The sequence below is a fragment of the Carassius auratus genome, unplaced genomic scaffold (genome assembly GCF_003368295.1).
Source record: "Carassius auratus strain Wakin unplaced genomic scaffold, ASM336829v1 scaf_tig00217105, whole genome shotgun sequence".
Lineage (NCBI taxonomy): Eukaryota > Metazoa > Chordata > Actinopteri > Cypriniformes > Cyprinidae > Carassius > Carassius auratus.
Genome location: NW_020528897.1, coordinates 12923 through 31712, shown reverse-complemented (window position 1 = coordinate 31712; position 18790 = coordinate 12923). Strand labels below are relative to the sequence as shown.

General features: G+C 36.8%; 1 long non-coding RNA gene across 1 annotated transcript; it reads left to right on the top strand.

Moving 5' to 3' along the window:
* Nucleotides 1-9410: 9410 nt before the first annotated feature.
* Nucleotides 9411-9687, top strand: LOC113100025 (uncharacterized). Its single transcript, XR_003289562.1, has 2 exons — nucleotides 9411-9449; nucleotides 9534-9687. It is a non-coding gene; the product is annotated as an uncharacterized LOC113100025 (long non-coding RNA).
* The last annotated feature ends 9103 nt before the right edge of the window (nucleotides 9688-18790 follow it).

Here is an 18790-nt window from a genome sequence, read left to right as displayed (position 1 = left end):
TTTGCGTTATTGACACACTGTTTTCCTAATGAATGTTGTTCAGTTGCTTTGACGCAATGTATTTTGTTTAAAGCGCTATATAAATAAAGTTGATTTGACTTGACCTGAGGTGTTTGTTACGCAGATGCTAGTTGTCACAGAGATCTTAGCCTGATTAAGCACTTAGCCAATCACTTTTAGCATGGAGCTATTCACTACTAGCATGACTAATATGTTGGAATTCCTGTTTACTAGCATGGGTCAGAAGAACCAACTCCCATGTCTGTATGATGTTCTGATGCAAAGATATAAGACTTACTAAATGGTTGCTAGGGTACTCTGTTTGGTTGCTAGGGAGTGGCTTGGCAGCTGCCAATGATGATACTCCAAAGGCTGCTTGCCAGTATGAATGATATAAACCAACCCCCTTGCCTTTATGACATTCAGATTTGAAGATATACCTCTATGCTTTGTATTTATTTCAGGTTTATTTAACAGGGACAATGCACACTAATAATACATAAATGTACAGTGTGCCAAAAGGCTATTTTACATCTGCTGTCCCTGGACAGATCTTAAGATTGTTGGGTTACTAAGGTGCTCTAAATGGTTGCTAGGGCGTGGCTATGAAGTGTTTAAGGTGATATGTGATTGGCCGTTTGCTGCACCAAGTCAAACGAACCCACCCTCATGTTTCTATGACACTTCTATCCAAAGATATTAGTTTGATGATTTTCAATTGAAGTCTATGGAGCCTGTTACTAAGGTGCTCTATATGGTTGCTAGGGCGTGGCCTGATGGCCTCATAGTGATCCTGAGAGTCTGATAAGTTGCCTGAATGAAATGAAAAATACACACTGTTTCAAGGGTGATCCCTCACCATAGTATGTCTATGGGGCAACTTTGGGGCGCTCTTATACCCCAATGCGGGGTATGTTCTCGCACAGCCTGATAGCCTCTCTAAACGTGGTGATTCACATGTTTCGGCGAAATTCTCTCTCTGAGCTACGATCCGTCAAATTTGGCCGCAATGCATTGTCTATGGGATTTTTCGCCCGGTGTACGAACGTCGTACGCCCGATCGCTTATAAAAGTCAGCACACCATTCCCGTATAGGATGCCTGTCTCGTTGGCCTGTGACAAAAACTGCGGGACAAGTTATGTGCCGAAATTTGTATGGATCTATAAAATAATAAGTATGTGAGATAATAATAGTGATGCTTTGCCTCTGGCAAGCACCACTATTAAGCATATTTTACAAAATATAATACTTTCAGGGCTAAATAAATAATAATAAAAAACACCAAAAACCACAAAAAACATAAATCTTTAGTTTTTATTTTATTGAAGACAGTAATATGACATTTATTGAAAAAACAAATGGGATCACAGCCGAGACCTTCGAAGGACAAATTAAGGTCTGCTTTGTGAAGGATGCTTGAGGGTTAAAATAAATGTAATGAACAAATAAAATTAATTACATCTAATTAATTGCAATATTTTGATGTTTTTAATATCACAGCTGCAGTGACTGCTAGAATCTGGAAGTGCTTCTCTCATTACTGCAGAACAGTATTAGAGTACAATCAGCATAAAGACACGAGTCCCTCAGAGAATTCAGACAAAGGAATATTGAATGTAACTTCTACAGGGATATAGAAATGTATAGAAAAATATGAGGTGGCAAGAATGGCCTTTTATCTCACACTCGAGGTTAAAGACTCACCAGTATGTGACAGTGACGTGATATACAGCCAAGTATGGTGACCCATACTCAGAATTTGTGCTCTGCATTTAACCCATCGAAAGTGCACACACACAGCAGTGAACACACACCCGGAGCAGTGGGCAGCCATTTATGGGGGTTGGGGGTTCAGTGCCTTGCTCAAGTGCACCTCAGTCTTGGTATTGTCGGCGTGAGACTCAAACCCATAACCTTAGGATTAGGAGTCAAACTCTCTAACCATTAGGCCTTGTATGGGGCAAAAGGGCCACAATATTGATACAAATATTTCAACTAAAGTAATACGTTTTGCATATTATCTAAGTTAATTGTCAACCCCTTCAATGTTTGTACCATAATCTGCTTTGATACAATAATTTAATTTTATTAACAGTAAATTGCCAAATGGATTTATAAAACAAAAATGCAGGAATATTTCATTATAAAGGAAAATATTGTGAAAGATTCTTACACTGCTTGAAGATCTCATAGTAACTTAATATGACATTACAGCATCTTAATTAAAAGACTGATTATATTTTGTAAGTGATATATTTTTAAATATGATGCTTCATTAAAAATATGGTGATTCTCTTTTTACCTCAAATATCATCCTTTTCATATTTTTCAGTTACTGAAAATCTGTTGATTTAATTACTTTGAAAACAAAACTGAAAACATGTTTCAAATATAAGCTTGTAATTTTTATGATTTTTATTTGTTGTATCCATAGGCGAGGCAGGGGGTAATCCTGGAAAGGAGACAAAAACCTTCTTGATGAAACTCCTAATCTGCAAGAATCTAAAAAAGTGGGATCTTGGTAAGGCAAAATTACGTACAAGCTCTTCAAAAGAGCAAAAAGTATTATCAATATATAAGTCTCTTAGAAGCCTAATCCCCTTCTCTTCCCAGACACAAAAAGCAGAGTCCACATAGGATGGTGGGAATAGACAATTAGAGACCATAGGACCTAGAATGGAAGCTGATTGCAAACCAAAATGTCTTCTAAATTGGGCCCAAATTTTTAAAGTACGAGTCAGTACAGGATTGGGGGTGGAATTATAATTTTTCCCCACCAGGGGGAGAGAAGAGCAAATTAGAGAACTAAGTTTGAAGTTAGCACATGATTGTTCCATTTGCACCCATAAAGGGGTATTTTGAGGATCTACACTAGGTAGCCAATAGATTATTTTTTGAACGTTGCTTGCCCAATAATAAAATAACAGATTAGGTAGCGCCTTCCCTCCCTGAGATTTTAATCTCTGCAAAAAAGTCTTCCTAATGCGAGGGGTCTTATTCCCCCACAGGAAGGATGTGATTAGACTGTCCAGTTTAGTAAAAAAAAATTATTCCTGATAAAAACAGGTATATTCGAAAATAAGTGAGTGATCGGGAAAAACTCGGTCTTACTCATGTTAAGCTTATAGCCAGATAACTTGCCAAACTCCTTTATTAGTGAAATAATTTGAGGTATTGAGGAGGTTGGGTTTGATGCATACAATAAGACGTCATCTGCATATAATGAAATTTTATGCTCTGTACCATGTCGTGTAATACCTTTAAAATTTACTGACTGAAGGAGCGCAACAGCCAGGGGCTCAATTGATAGGGTGAATAAGAAGGGAGAGAGAGGGCACCCTTTTCTGGTGCCCCGGTACAGAGGGAAGTATTCAGAGTATACATTATTTGTGCACACTGAAGCAATCAGGGAGGTATATAATAATCTAATCCATGAGATTAACTCTGTAGGAAACCCAAACTGTTTAAGGGTGTTAAATAGGTATTCCCACTCTACCCTGTCAAAGGCCTTTTCAGCGTCGAGAGAGATTACTGCTTCAAGTTCGCCTGGGGGGGAATTTGTGTATATTATATTATATAGTCGTCGTAAATTATTAAATGGGTTACGGCCTCGAATGAATCCTGTTTGGTCAGTCGAAATTATAGTCGGAATAATGGGTTCAAGGCGCAGCGCAAGAATTTTGGACAAAACTTTAAAATCTGCATTCAGAAGTGAGATTGGCCTGTATGATTCTCAACGAGTGGGATCCTTACCCTACTTTGGGATAAGAGAAATTGAGGCTTGCGTAAGCGTTGGGGGAAGAGTTCCTGTATCGAACGACTCATTATAAACAGCCACAAGAAGCGGGCCCAGCAAGGATGCAAACTTCTTATAAAATTCTATCGGGAATCCATCTGGTCCCGGAGCTTTGCTGCTCTGCATTGCTGCAATAGCCTGCGCAACTTCTGCTGCAGTCACAGGCCTGCCTAGGTCGGAGTAAAGGTCAAAATTAATAGTTGGTAAATCTATTTTCTTAAAGAAGGAATCTAAAACTGCAGAATCATTCGGATACTCTGAAGTGTATAGGGTAGAATAAAAATGAACAAAACTGTCGTTAATTTCTTTAAGATTATGTACCATGGATCCAGATGGGGCCTTAATATGAGTTATCATTTTAGAATTATTTAATTGACGAGATTGAAGAGCTAATAATTTACTGGCTTTATCCCCAAATTCATAAAATGCATGTCGCGTTTTTAACAACCTCTTCTCTTCATGTGCAGTTGACAGCAAGCTATACTCGGACTGAAGACTTACTTTCTTTGTATAAGCGAGGGCAGGGAGAGATGGTGTACTGTTCATCTAACCTGCTAATAGCTTCTGAAATATTTCTGAGTTTAGAGAGTTCTTTCTTTTTAGCATAAGAGGAGAAAGAGATTATTTTGCCCCGCAAATACGCTTTCAATGCCTCCCATAGTACAGATCTGGATATATCGTGCCTGTCATTTACTTCTAAATACATATTTATCTCTTTAGTTAGAAAAATAATGAATTTTTCATCTGCCAAGAGTAAAGTATTTAGTCTCCAGGGTTTGAAGGAAGAATGTTGAGTTGGTAAACGAAGCACAAAAGAGGAAGGAGCATGATCAGATATAACAATGCTATGATACCTACTAGAGGAGACAAAGGGCATAATACTCTTATCCACTAAGAAAAAATCAATGCGACTATATGAGTGATGGAACAGGAGAGAAAAAGGAGAATGTTCTGGAGGAAGGGAAAAGAAATCTCCAGGGGTCTAATAGTCCAAATTGGTCACAGAAATGTTTAATGTTTGTAGCTGCCTTAGAAGGCTGTATGACTCTAGAAGAGGATCTATCCAGCGAAGTGTTCAAAACACCGTTAAAGTCCCCTCCTATAATTAAAGCATAATCATCAGCAGGTGGAATAGATGTGAAGACTTTGCTGAAAAAATTACTGTCATCAAAGTTTGGGGCATAAATGTTAACAAGGATAACTTGCCTGTCGAGCAGGCGGCCTGTGACGATAACATAGCGACCCAAGTAGTCACTAATAACCTTTTCGCTGGTGAAAGATATGTTCTTCTTGATAAGAATAGCAGTACCTCTGCCTTTTGCATTAAAGCTCGAATGGAATACCTGTCCTCCCCAACTCCGCCTAAGTTTAATTACATCTGAATTAAGAATATGTGTTTCTTGTAGAAAAGCAATGTCTGCGTTTAATTGTCGTAAGTGAGAAAGTATCTTATTTCTTTTAATGACATGTTCATGCCTTTCACGTTCCATGTTATAAAATTTATATCACATTTATTAACGTTGGTCATGCTATCAAAAAGTATTGGTAAATGAACAAGGCAAATCTAGTGAATCTGCCACAACACAACACATGAGCACCTTGACTCCGAACAGCGTATGGTAAGAAAAAATTTAAATTATATAATAATAATAATAATAATAATAAAAATAAAAGGAGAATTCAAATTTCCCTCCCGCCCCCCTCCCACCTTCAAACAACGACCATCTGCTGGTATACTAAGAACCATAACTCACCAGCCCGTGTTCCTGCTCCTTGAAACTAAGTTGCTATTGATAGAAGAAATAAGTGACATTAACATGAACTAAAGAGTGTGGAACAGGCCAAACTTAAATAAGTCTCTTCGTTATCATCACCACTCGAGCCATGCAGTCTAATACAGAACCTGCGCTCAGCGGGAAACAAAAGTGGAATCACGTACGACTACATTATCTGCCGTGATATGAATTCCTACTCACTCGTAGAAGGGGGAACAATCCCCCTCACAAATTCCAAAGCCCGTTGCGGGGAATCAAAAAATTTGATCCGTAGACGCGCAGGGAAAAGGATGCCTAATTCAATTCCCGCTCCTCTGAGTTCAGCCTTTACCTGGTTAAATGCCGCTCTCCGCTTTGCAACATCAGCGCTTACATCTGGGTAGAAGTGTATACGCGATCCTTTGTATAACACCTGTCCCTTTTCTCGTGCCAAACGGAGAATCAATTCCCTCATCTGGTAGTGATGCAATCGCACGATGAACAGCCTGGGGGCTTGATTAGCTTTCGGCGGTGGAGCTAGAGAACGGTGAGCCCTGTCCACTTCCGGCTTTTTGGCGAAACTCTGTTCACCGAATACCTCGAGAACCAGTGCTTCAATAAATGCAGAAGGATGAGAGCCCTCGGGGATACCGATCACATGAATATTGTTCCTCCTGGATCGATTTTCCAAGTCATCGAGTTTGGCCCTCAGTTTTTCGTTATCTTTCGATAGCGCTGAGCAGGTAGATTCCAGGACAGTAACGCGACCATCCACGTCGGTAAGGGATTCTTCCACATCCTTCAGTTTCTGTTCTTGCTCTAATAATGAAGTTTTCACCGCAGAGATAGATGATTTAAGCTCTGCAAGGATCTCCACTCTGAGCGCCGCTACCTCAGATCTAATCCCGCCAAGGAGTTCCCTGATATCCCCCTGACTCGAGGCAGCCCCGTCCACACTCTGAATTTCGCCAGCAACCTCAGTAATATCGGCCATCTTTTTAGCGTCGTTTCTCGGCATGTTTCCTACTGAGGGTCGTGAATAGTATTTCAAACGATGTCACCGAAGAAGTGCTGAATAAGTCGATAATTAAACAAGAAACGTGCGGAGCAGAGAACTTTACGACTTCTCACGCCGCCATTTTACCGGAAGTCCGTAATGTCATTCTTAATATTTTAACATTATTGCATGTATAATACTACAGAATGTTTGGAGAATGATAATGATAAACTAGTTCAGTATCAGGAATCATGTGAGTAGAGTTAGCTTGTGCTTTTGCTGGCAAGTTAAAATCTCTGTATCAGTGATCCTGGTGTGTAGAAAAAGTAGTGCTCATACAAACACACACACACTCTCACACTAAAACTTAAACACAGTCTCAGAGATCATTCATATTCTTCTCTCTCTGCAGGCTGTTTAACTGCAGTATTGGAGAGGAAGGCTGTGCTGCTCTGATTTCAGCTCTGAGATCAAACCCCTCACACCTGACAGAACTGAATCTGAGCTGGAATAAACCAGGAGACTCAGGAGTGAAGCTGCTCTCTGCTCTACTGGAGGATCCACACTGTAAACTGGAAAAACTAGAGTGAGTGTTGTTATATTACTGAACACAACAAACTGTGTGAAAATACTGCCAAACAAAAACATTTCATGTTAAAGGGATAGTTCACACAAAAATGAAAATTATGTCATCACTTTACTTTTCTTAAAGGCATTTCAAAACAGTATGACTTTATTTCTGGAAAATATTTCTGAAGATATTTTGAGAAATGTTTTTGTCCACTCAATGGAAAGCAATGGTGCACAAACTTTGGTTACCAACAATATTAAAAATATCATGTTTTGTGTTTCACAGAAGAAAGAAGCTCATACAGGTTAGGAACAACATGGAGGGAGGAAAATTATGACAGTTTATATTGTAGGGTGAACAAATCATTTAAACATCAAAATGTAAATTTTCAAATACAATGATTATACTGAATGTGCCCAAAACATTTTTATGTTTGTATATACACTTTTAGACCACTGAACAACAAAGTACATAAGTGTGAGCCAAAATTATATACATTTGCAGTAATTAATTGGAAGTAGCTTCACATATAAAGTACTATATATATATGCTGCTTATAGAATTATAGAATTATATTTCCTGCTCATAGAATTACAGTGTAATGAAAATTGTCCTTTAAATTAAAATACTGGCAGCACATTTGCCTGTAGTTTACTTTAATTTTACAGCTCTTTGGAGACTTTACATTGTTATTGTAATACACTAAATTAAAGATACAGATACATAATTGCAAAAATGACAGACTGACCATCTTTCTCCAATCCATGTATAACAGATTTACATGTGCTCATTGCAAAATTTTGATGGAGCTTTGTATAAAACCAGCACTGTAGTGTTTTTCTACATACTGTAGCACCAAGTCTTGAACATTTTATTCTGTTTGAGGAGTATTCATATAAGAGGAACAGCATTAATAAATGCTACTTTTTCTGCTGTCAGGTCTGAACCTCTCACTCTTAGATTCATCTTTGAGCAACTGATGTTATGTATTTATTATCTCTGAACTGGAGTCTTATTGTTAAATTATGTAGTTAGTATGATACATTCTTACCTGACAAATAAAAATTAGATTTAATTTATTCTGATCTCTTCTGAACTCATCATGACTAGTAGATCATGTGGAGGCTGATGTTTCCTCAAATCTGTGTCCAGGACAGAACAGACTAAAGGCTCATGGATGAATGGAGCAGCAGGAACATCATCAGAGACCTTTTGATTTCTGTCTAGCACTGACTTAGCAAGTTGTGCTGAAGTGACTAACAAAATACATTTTTGTTCTGAGCAAGCAGTAGATGAGTGATTTAAAGACATAAGTTAACCTTGTAGTGAATCTTACTAAGTTCAGACCGGAGAGTTTGTAAAAGTGAGATCCACGACCTCCGGACGGTGTGAGACTCAAATGTGATAACGGGTCCCTGATGAATCAATAATTGAAAGTATCCACCTTATCCTTCAACGCAGAAGTAAGTGGTGAGTGAGACGTCTAGTTCATTAGCTGCTATAGGGAAATAATGAGAAGATTTACAAATCGCAGTAAACGGTAAAACTGTTTGCTCTACAAACCAATGTGTTCATAATTAAGATAATACATTAAAATAATATGGTAAGACACACCAATTTGTAATATCAAGCAGCAGAACAAGCTGTTTTGTACAGTTAAAAATAGCTGGAAGGAACTCAGACCAGAAGTAAGAGCCATAAGACTTATAAATGAAAAGGATGTCCAGAATAATAAAATACCTAAATTAATTGTATCCAATATTTGCGATTAACGAATTCTAAATTTAATAATAATCACTTGAAAATTAGAGTCAGATTAAACATAGAGCTACAATAATATTTAAACTCAATCCAAATTAAGTGAACCGAACCGCAAGTAAAATATATGTCATAGTTATACTAAAAAGTTACTCTTATTTTAACATTATCACCTATTTAGTATTATAAACTAGTTCAGCATCACAATCATGAATCATGTGGGTAGAGTTCATTTAAATTAATGTTTTAGCTGCTGGCAAGTTAAAATCTCTATAGCACTGATCCTGGTGTGTAGAAAAAGTAGTGCTCATACAAACACACACACAAACACACTCTTACTCTAAATCTTAAACACAGTCTCAGAGATCATTCATGTTCTTCTCTCTCTGCAGGCTGATTAACTGCAGTATTGGAGAGGAAGGCTGTGCTGCTCTGATTTCAGCTCTGAGGTCAAACCCCTCACACCCGACAGAACTGGATCTGAGCCATAATACACCAGGAGACTGGTGGAGTGGAGTGAAGCTGCGCTCTGCTCTACTGGAGGATCCACACTGTAAACTGAAGAAACTACTGTAAGTTATTGAGTCAATGCTTTCATTTATCATCTTGTATTAAAGTAGATCTTAGTGTATTTTATCTTTCTCTTTATTGTACAGTATTTGACAGTGGAAACTCCACGAGCTCCAAACAACTGAATCAAAACAACACGTCTTGAACAAGACTGTCACATGGACATTAACCCCCTGGGGTCGAAGCATCAGTGCGGTCTGTGTAATATTTTCTTGATGACCGTGAACAGAACTAAAAATACTTTGATCATTTTTGATCGTACAGATAAGAATAAGGTATTGTTTTAAACTGCACAGGGTTTACTTTTTTGTTTATTCACAATAATAATAATAAAAATAATAATAATCAAATAAAAAGACATGCTGGCTATTAACAATCAAATGAAATCACTATCAACTAAATTCATAGATGGATTGTGAATAAATGTTATGTTTAAATATAACATTGTAATATATAAATATTTAATGATTGCAAAAATGAAATAAGATACTTTTTGTAATGTGGTGTTTGGGTTTTGTTTCATATTCTTGTTTTCATGTCTCTTATTTTGTAGTTTGTTTCTTGCTGTGTGTCATACTTCCCTTGCCCTCGCCCTCATGTAGCTCTCCCTTGTGGATGTGTCGTGTTCTGATTGGTTTATTGTCTTGTCATGTGATTATCAGTTCTGTTTGCTCATTGGTTTGTTCAATGTCTGCTATAAGTAGTCATGTTTTGGCCACTGTCCCTTGTCATGTATTAATAGGCTTGTTCGACTTCATGCAGATCTGCGCAGACCGATCGTCGGCTGACTTGAAGCAGTGCATGCCGGTTAGAAATTTTGTCCGACTTGATACAGCGCTGACGCCACGTGACTGTGACGTGTGCCATCTAAGTATCGCGAGAGCGATTCGAGAGTAGCCGGAGAACTCAGCCAGTGCAGCTTCTGAAGAGCGGCTGCACAGGTTCTGATGACGACACAACTGATCCACGATTGGCTGGATTCACTGATGACACCGATGACGTGCGTTTCAAGTTTATTGCAAGTCGACTTCAGTTTCAGAAATTCTCATATGGACTTTTAAAACAGTTCAATACGTTTTTATTTCGTCTTCATCTTATAAATCATATTTATTAAATATTGTTTTACTGTATTTACTTTATTGCTAATATAAAGTTTGTGTATGTTTATTTTGCATGACTTTCTTTTTTATACAGACCTTTAACAGTATTCAGCAGCATAACCTATTCAAATGAGCATTTTTAAGAACTAAAATGTTAATCTTAAAAACATACAATCTACTGTGGTCATAAATGTATACTACTATAAAAATGATACATAATACATTATGTTCCTCCATTTGTTTGGTTTCTTCATATTGTCTAGTTTATTTTGCTGTGTTTATACTTCACCTGCATGTGGTTAGCAAACTGCTAACAACTTGCTGTAACTTCAACTTAACAACTTGACAACATTCTGTTCACTTTCAAATAGTTGGTCTAAATCACAATATAAATCCAACAGAATTGTGCTTTTCTGTATATGAAAATCAGTGGTGTTATGTTTAAAATGTTAAAAAGAGCTCAGCAGGAGGGTACTGTAAATCTTGTTGCTGAAACCTTCTTAAAAAACACATATCCACCAGGGAATTTTTGTATAGGTTACTTTTATCATTTTGTATTAGCAGAAACACCCATGTCATACTGCTAAAGTATATATCCAATATGTTATCTTGTTTTGGAAGACACCCTTCCAAAACACAACTTATACAAACATCTTAAACGCGATCAAGTAAGCAAACGCCACGTGATCTGCCATGACTGACGTAATTGCAGCAAACTACGGGAGCCACAACGTGTCCGGCTTCATATCTCCGTTTGCAGCTCCTCCCCACCTGCACGCGGCTACTCTCGCCGATCAGTTGCATCCAGCCGCAGCCGATGTCGAACACACCTAATGTTGTATCCTGCTGTTGGTGAGTCTAGTCTGTTCATGTCTAGTCTAGTCAAGTCTGTTCAAGTCAAGTCTTTGTTTATTGTTTGGATTTTGGATCACTCTGTAAATAAACTGCACTTGGGTTCTCACAACGCTCACCTTCATTGGACTCGTTACACTTTTTTAAATATGAAACTACAACCAGTAGGTGGCAGAAAGTGACTGTTTAATGAGTGAGTTGAATCAACTGAGTCGTTTAAAAATCTGATTCAACTAACTTTGCAAACGATTCAGGGGTTTTGCTGTTTGTTCTCATTTCTTTCTGATGGAGCAAAAACTGACTTTTGTGTCTGAAAATCAGGGTATCTTCCAATAATTAGTTTTTTTTTTTTAATACTGAAATCTGAAAAATGGCACATATTTCATAATAATTGTCCTCCGCTTCTATTGATTCTTAACATGTTTATTTCTACTACATTTGATCTCATTCTCTTCATTAAACAGCCAGATTATGAATGGCTTAGCTGTACTGAGGCAGAGCCTTTGTTGCTTTGGCACACGGTCTGATCAATAGCTAACTATCAAAATCTGTGTAGCAAAGCTGTGCAACACTGCAGAGCGGGGAGAATGTAACGGCTGACTATAATAATTGGTAAATGCATTGTTGTCTTTAATAATGTTTTTTTTTTTTAAAGACAGGAACGATGAATGTGTGTTGTGCACAGACCAACGGCCAAGGCAAGGACTTTCCTTAAATATATTAAATCTCAGTTTGTTTTTCCACCAAACCCTAACAGATCTGATTGTGAGAGTGTAATGTTTGTATTTGAACACTGCGTGTGACAGCATGAGCATGCTGATCATGATTTTGATTGTAAAATGACTGTAATACTGTGTCCAAAGTGAAAGAGCTCTGTCTGGAGGTCTGGGGTTTCATGAGACAGCATCTACCAACCTCTACTCGTCACCTTTCACTCCCTCTCAAGGATTTGACAGAGTTAGAGAAACCAGAGCGGATCGTTCAACTAAAGATGCCAGACGTGTGATGGTCATTTTAGAGTTATTTATATTTATTTTACTTGATTTTTATCTGTTTATTTTGAGAAAAGAACGTTTTTCATTCAACACACATCTACCAGGTGAATGCTGTTTTTAATGTTTTCTAGCAGGAAAACTACATCACCGTGACATTTATTTGTAACCTATCCATGTTTTGTGTGAATATGTCCCTGACACTCTTTTCTCTTTCTGAATGAGTTTCTCTCTTTTGTTGAACACAAAAGAAAATGTGTTAAAGAATGTTAGTAACCCACACTGTATAAACTCCAATAAACAAAATATTGCAAGGGCAAAAATATTTAAGTTGAGCCAATTTTATAGCTTGGATTTAGTGGAGAGGACATATTATATTACACAAATAGATTAAAAAAACGTTGAGTGAACGGTTATTTTCAAATCCAGTCAACAGTGAGTTATGCTAATGTTGACTAAATTAATAAAAACGAATCCAACCAACACTGAGATCATTCTGCACGTGCACGAGCCTGAGTGACTTCACGGGAGAAACATCATATCAAGTTCATGAGTCAGGTAAGTGACACTTAATAAATGTTAGACTCATTTTATCGATAAAAACATACAGCATATACGATGTTTTGAGTAGATATATAGAAGTGTTTTATAGTCGTGTGTCAGAAGAAAAATAAAAATTAAGGCTTTGTTATGTCAAGTTCACGCGTCAACTGAATTTGTACCCACATGGAAAGAACCTATATGTGGATATATGCGCATATATGAAACCTATATGCAGTGTATATGCACATAAATGCTGCATATATGCACATATATGATAATATATGTACTGCATATATGCGTATATATGCCACATATAGGCAAAATTGAGGTGCATATATTTGCATATACAGGATATAAGCCCTATACATACAAGATATGTCTTCTATAAAGCTAATGGCAGGATCTGGTCATTTTGTAGCTCATATCCACTGATCTATAATATAGATCAGTGCTCAGATCTCATTTTTGAGATAACTCATATTTTCTATTATCAAGGCAAAAAGAATTAACGAAAAAAATTATGCAAGAACTTATGTATGTGCGAACACGTGAAATTGGTATCACATGTAATTGGCATGTTATGGAATTTAACTATGGCAATATATTAACATGATATACAGAGCCGGACAGTAACCGAGTACATTTACTTGAGTACAGTACTTAAGTACAATTTTGAGGGATCTGTAATTTACTCGAGTATCATTTTTGGGGAGTACTCATGACTTTACTCAACTACATTTGAGAGGCAAATATTGTACTCTTTACTCCGCTACATTTCTATCCATGACCGTAAGTACCCGTTACTTCTTCGGCCCCGTCCACACGGAGACGGACCCCCGATCTTTTTTTCCCTCGTCTCAAGAAATATCCCCAATAGTATGTTCCTGCACAACTGGAGGCTGCAGATTCAGGACCGCAGTTCTAGGACCGCAGTTCTAGGACCCGTTTTTCGTGACAGCGCCACCTACCGTACTGGACAATATAGCGATGGCTGCAGTTTCAGGACCGCAGTTCTAGTACACCGTTGGTTTAGTTTGCAGTCACGTTACATGGGATATAGCATCAATATATTAATATCAGTAGTATTTGTTTTTAAATGTTATTTTTGATTCAAAATGCAGCAGAGGTTAATTACGAAGTGTGCTTTGAGTCACAATTTTACATTTAAACATGAATTTATGTAGTACCCTAACCGCCTGGTTAGGGGAGATATACAGTCAATAAAGACAGGACACGGAGCTGCTGCAATATCTTCTGAGTCTCTGTATTGTCTCACATTAATGCAAATAATTCTGCATTCTCATATGTCATATAAAACGTATAACAACATCTCTTTTAGAGAAAAACACAATATATGGAAAAAATATATAGAATTACTCACAGCTTCTCAACAGGTACGGTTTCCATCAATTAAACAAATAATTTCAATAGAAACTTGAATTACACATTAATATTACTACGTACTGTATATTGCATACAATATTCACATGTCATACTCTACATTTTAAACGTGTCGTTTACCATGTCTTCAACTCTTTTAAACTTCTTAAATTAGCTCAAGAAAGCATGTCAGCAAAACTAATTAACGTTATCTCTTTACACACCATTAGTATGAACACATATTACAGTTTCTCTTATGAATCAACAGATTACTTTTCTTTAAGCACTGTCACCTGTAACTTAATTGTTAAATTAGTTCTCAAAAACACCCGTTTGGTATTCATTCACTCCGTTTTCACATTTCTATGATCGCATGGTCTCTGCCATCAGTTTAGCATTCACCAGTTGTACACGTGATAACTTAGACACGCGGTAAACTTGAACCGAACTTTTAAACATAAATACACAATGCATACACTTCAAACAATGACACTTGCCATTTTTTACAGCCTTGACTTACATAAAGTGTATTTCCACTACAATTTACTAATATCATACCTGGTTAGGGGAGATATACAGTCAATAAAAGACACAGGACACGGAGCTGCTGCAATATCTTCTGAGTCTCTGAGCAGCGTGCCCCCTCCCCCAGCAAGTGAAAGTCCCAAGGCAAAAGTAATCAAATAATCGATCATCCATACTAGGTAAGGAATACCAATCACCATCATCCAAAATAATACACTATGCCTTAACGGCATTTAGTTTATTTTTTAATGACAACAACATTTTCTCATGACACTAATTTTTATTAATTATATATTTATATATATATATTTTTATACTTTATATATTTTTTTAACCACCACATTTACACAAAATATAAATTAAATATAAGTTTTGTAAAATTGATGTATATCAATTTTAAAACAATTGTAAAAAATGAAGAACCTTAAAAGTCTTAGTCTTTTGAATTATACAGTATATAGATTAACCTCCTTAAGGTGAATTAGCTCATTATCAGGTAAGTTAAAGTGGAATCAGCGTATGGAGTCACTAAATTACAGCCGACATTTTAAAAGTTGTTGAGAGGCAAGACAAGACACAAGAATGATTCAAGAATGTTTATTTATATATATATATATATATATATATATATATATATATATATATATATATATATATACAGTGAGGAAAATAAGTATTTGAACACCCTGCTATTTTGCAAGTTCTCCCATTTGGAAATCATGGAGGGGTCTGAAATTGTCATCGTAGGTGCATGTCCATTGTGAGAGACATAATCTAAAAAAAAAATCACAATGTATGATTTTTTAACTATTTATTTGTATGATACAGCTGCAAATAAGTATTTGAACACCTGAGAAAATCTGTCGCTGAGAAACACGGAGTTTGAGCTCCCTCCAAAGATTCTCTATTGGGTTTAGGTCTGGAGACTGGCTAGGCCACGCCAGAACCTTGATATGCTTCTTACAGAGCCACTCCTTGGTTATCCTGGCTGTGTGCTTCGGGTCATTGTCATGTTGGAAGACCCAGCCTCGACCCATCTTCAATGCTCTAACTGAGGGAAGGAGGTTGTTCCCCAAAATCTCGCAATACATGGCCCCGGTCATCCTTTGCTTAATACAGAGCAGTCGCCCTGTCCCATGAGCAGAAAAACACCCCCAAAGCATGATGCTACCACCCCCATGCTTCACAGTAGGGATGGTGTTCTTGGGATGGTACTCGTCATTCTTCTTCCTCAAAACACGTTTAGTGGAATTAAGACCAAAAAGTTCTATTTTGGTCTCATCTGACCAAATTACTTTCTCCCATGACTTCTCTGGATCATCCAAATGGTCATTGGCAAACTTAAGACGGGCCTGGACATGTGCTGGTTTAAGCAGGGGAACATTCCGTGCCATGCATGATTTCAAACCATGACGTCTTAGTGTATTACCAACAGTAACCTTGGAAACGGTGGTCCCAGCTCTTTTCAGGTCATTGACCAGCTCCTCCCGTGTAGTTCTGGGCTGATTTCTCACCTTTCTTAGGATCATTGAGACCCCGCGAGGTGAGATCTTGCATGGAGCCCCAGTCCGAGGGAGATTGACAGTCATGTTTAGCTTCTCCCATTTTCTAACCAACAGTGGACCTTTTTTCACCAAGCTGCTTGGCAATTTCCCCGTAGCCCTTTCCAGCCTTGTGGAGGTTTACAATTTTGTCTCTAGTGTCTTTGGACAGCTCTTTGGTCTTGGCCATGTTAGTAGTTGGATTCTTACTGATTGTATGGGGTGGACATGTGTCTTTATGCAGCTAATGACCTCAAACGGGTGCATCTAATTTAGGATAATAAATGGAGTGGAGGTGGACATTTTAAAGGCAGACTAACAGGTCTTTGAGGGTCAGAATTCTAGCTGATAGACAGGTGTTCAAATACTTATTTGCAGCTGTATCATACAAATAAATAGTTAAAAAATCATATATTGTGATTTCTGGATTTATTTTTTAGATTATGTCTCTCACAGTGGACAGGCACCTACGATGACAATTTCAGACCCCTCCATGATTTCCAAGTGGGAGAACTTGCAAAATAGCAGGATGTTCAAATACTTATTTTCCTCACTGTATATATATATATATATATATATATATATATATATATATATATATATACATACAGGGTTGGGGAGTAACGGAATACATGTAAGGGCGTTACGTAATCAGGATACAAAAATCCAGTAACTGTAATCCGTTACAGTTACGTCAAAAAATGTAGTAATCAGATTATAGTTACATTTTGAAAAAAGGGGGAATACTTTCAGGATTACAATCATCCTGAATTTCATTTAAAACTAAATAAATCAGTATTTTGGCATAATAACACTATATTAAGCGCAGCTTGATTAATGACTCGCGCGAGTCACGTGTGCCACCCGCTGGTGCATGCGCAAATAACAGCTTTCTACAATCTCCTCAGACGCAGATTGACTCACTGCTGCTAAACGTTATGCTGCCCGCGGGCAAAAAACGCGTTCATTTCATGGAAATTCCGCTGCTATTTTGTTTAAAAAGAAGAAAATGCAAACTGTGCCTTCCAGCAACGAAAACACTTTCTTCATCGAAGGATTCGACATCCAACCTAAAGAAGCATTTGCACTTTTAAAAATTAGTTTTATATTTGCAAAGAGAAAAAAATATATATTTGTATTCTCTATTTTCCTTTTGAAGAAACATTTTTCATTGTCTAAAAATTGTTCTTATTATATTTTCATTGAAAAAAAAAAAGAATTTGTATTCTCTATTTTCCTGTTGAAGAAACATTTTCCATTGTCAAAAAATTGTGTTCTTATTATATTTGCTTGGGAAAAAAATTAATTTGTATTCTCTATTTTCCTGTTGAAGAAACATTTCCCTAAAATTCTTTATTATATTTTCTTCAAAATAAAACAAAAATAATCTGTAATACCAATACCATGCACTAGATGTCTGTATAGTCCTTTACATATATATTAATTCAGGGCTGTGAAATTCTTAATTAATAAATGTTGTTGTTTTTAAAAAATAATATTTGACCTTGAAATAATCCAGAAGTAATCCAAAAGTAATCAGTTACATTACTTTCATATTGTGGTACTTGGATTACGTTACTGAATACTTTTTTTAATGAAGTAATTAGTAACTGTAACGGAATACATCAAGTAACCCTCCCAAGCCTATATATATATATATATATATATATATATATATATATATATATGTATGTATGTATGTGTGTGTGTGTGTCATTTTTGCGACAACATCACAACAGCACCAAAGTGAACCCCTTTTCCATCAGTTGCTTCATGGATAGAATGGCTGTAGGCTTCAACTCTAGAGAAAGAGAGAGCGAGAGACAGAGAGAGATAAATAAGAAACATTTGTTTAACATATTCAACTGGTATATATATATATATATATATATATATATATATATATATATATATATATGAAAAGTGAAAAGTCCTTGCAGCATGTGGTGCATCTCTTCAATCCGGGCAGGGATCTCCCTTTTTTGGATTGTTATATGTATCTTGAAAAAGAGAGAGCCTACTTGTTAGAATATTTTGAGATCATGAAAATATCCCTAGTGCTTTTTAATCATCTGTCCTACAATGAGCCTAACCAAATCCATAAAATCACTTCATATTGGCCATGCAGAACATGACAGAAACTAACACATGATATCAATGGACTGTATGTGGAGTAGACCTGCAGATTAGGCCAAGTTGTATTCAAACAATTGAATCCAAACGCCTCATTCATCATTGCAAAACAATGCCAAAACAACAGGCTAACACATACTGCAACTAGGCAGTCAGTGCAGTTTAATTATGAAAGATATTTTATACATAAATATGGTAAAACAACGACTATTAAGCCAGTATTCACACTAATACATTAAGCTGCAGGTAAATCTTACAAACCTTACATCAACCATGC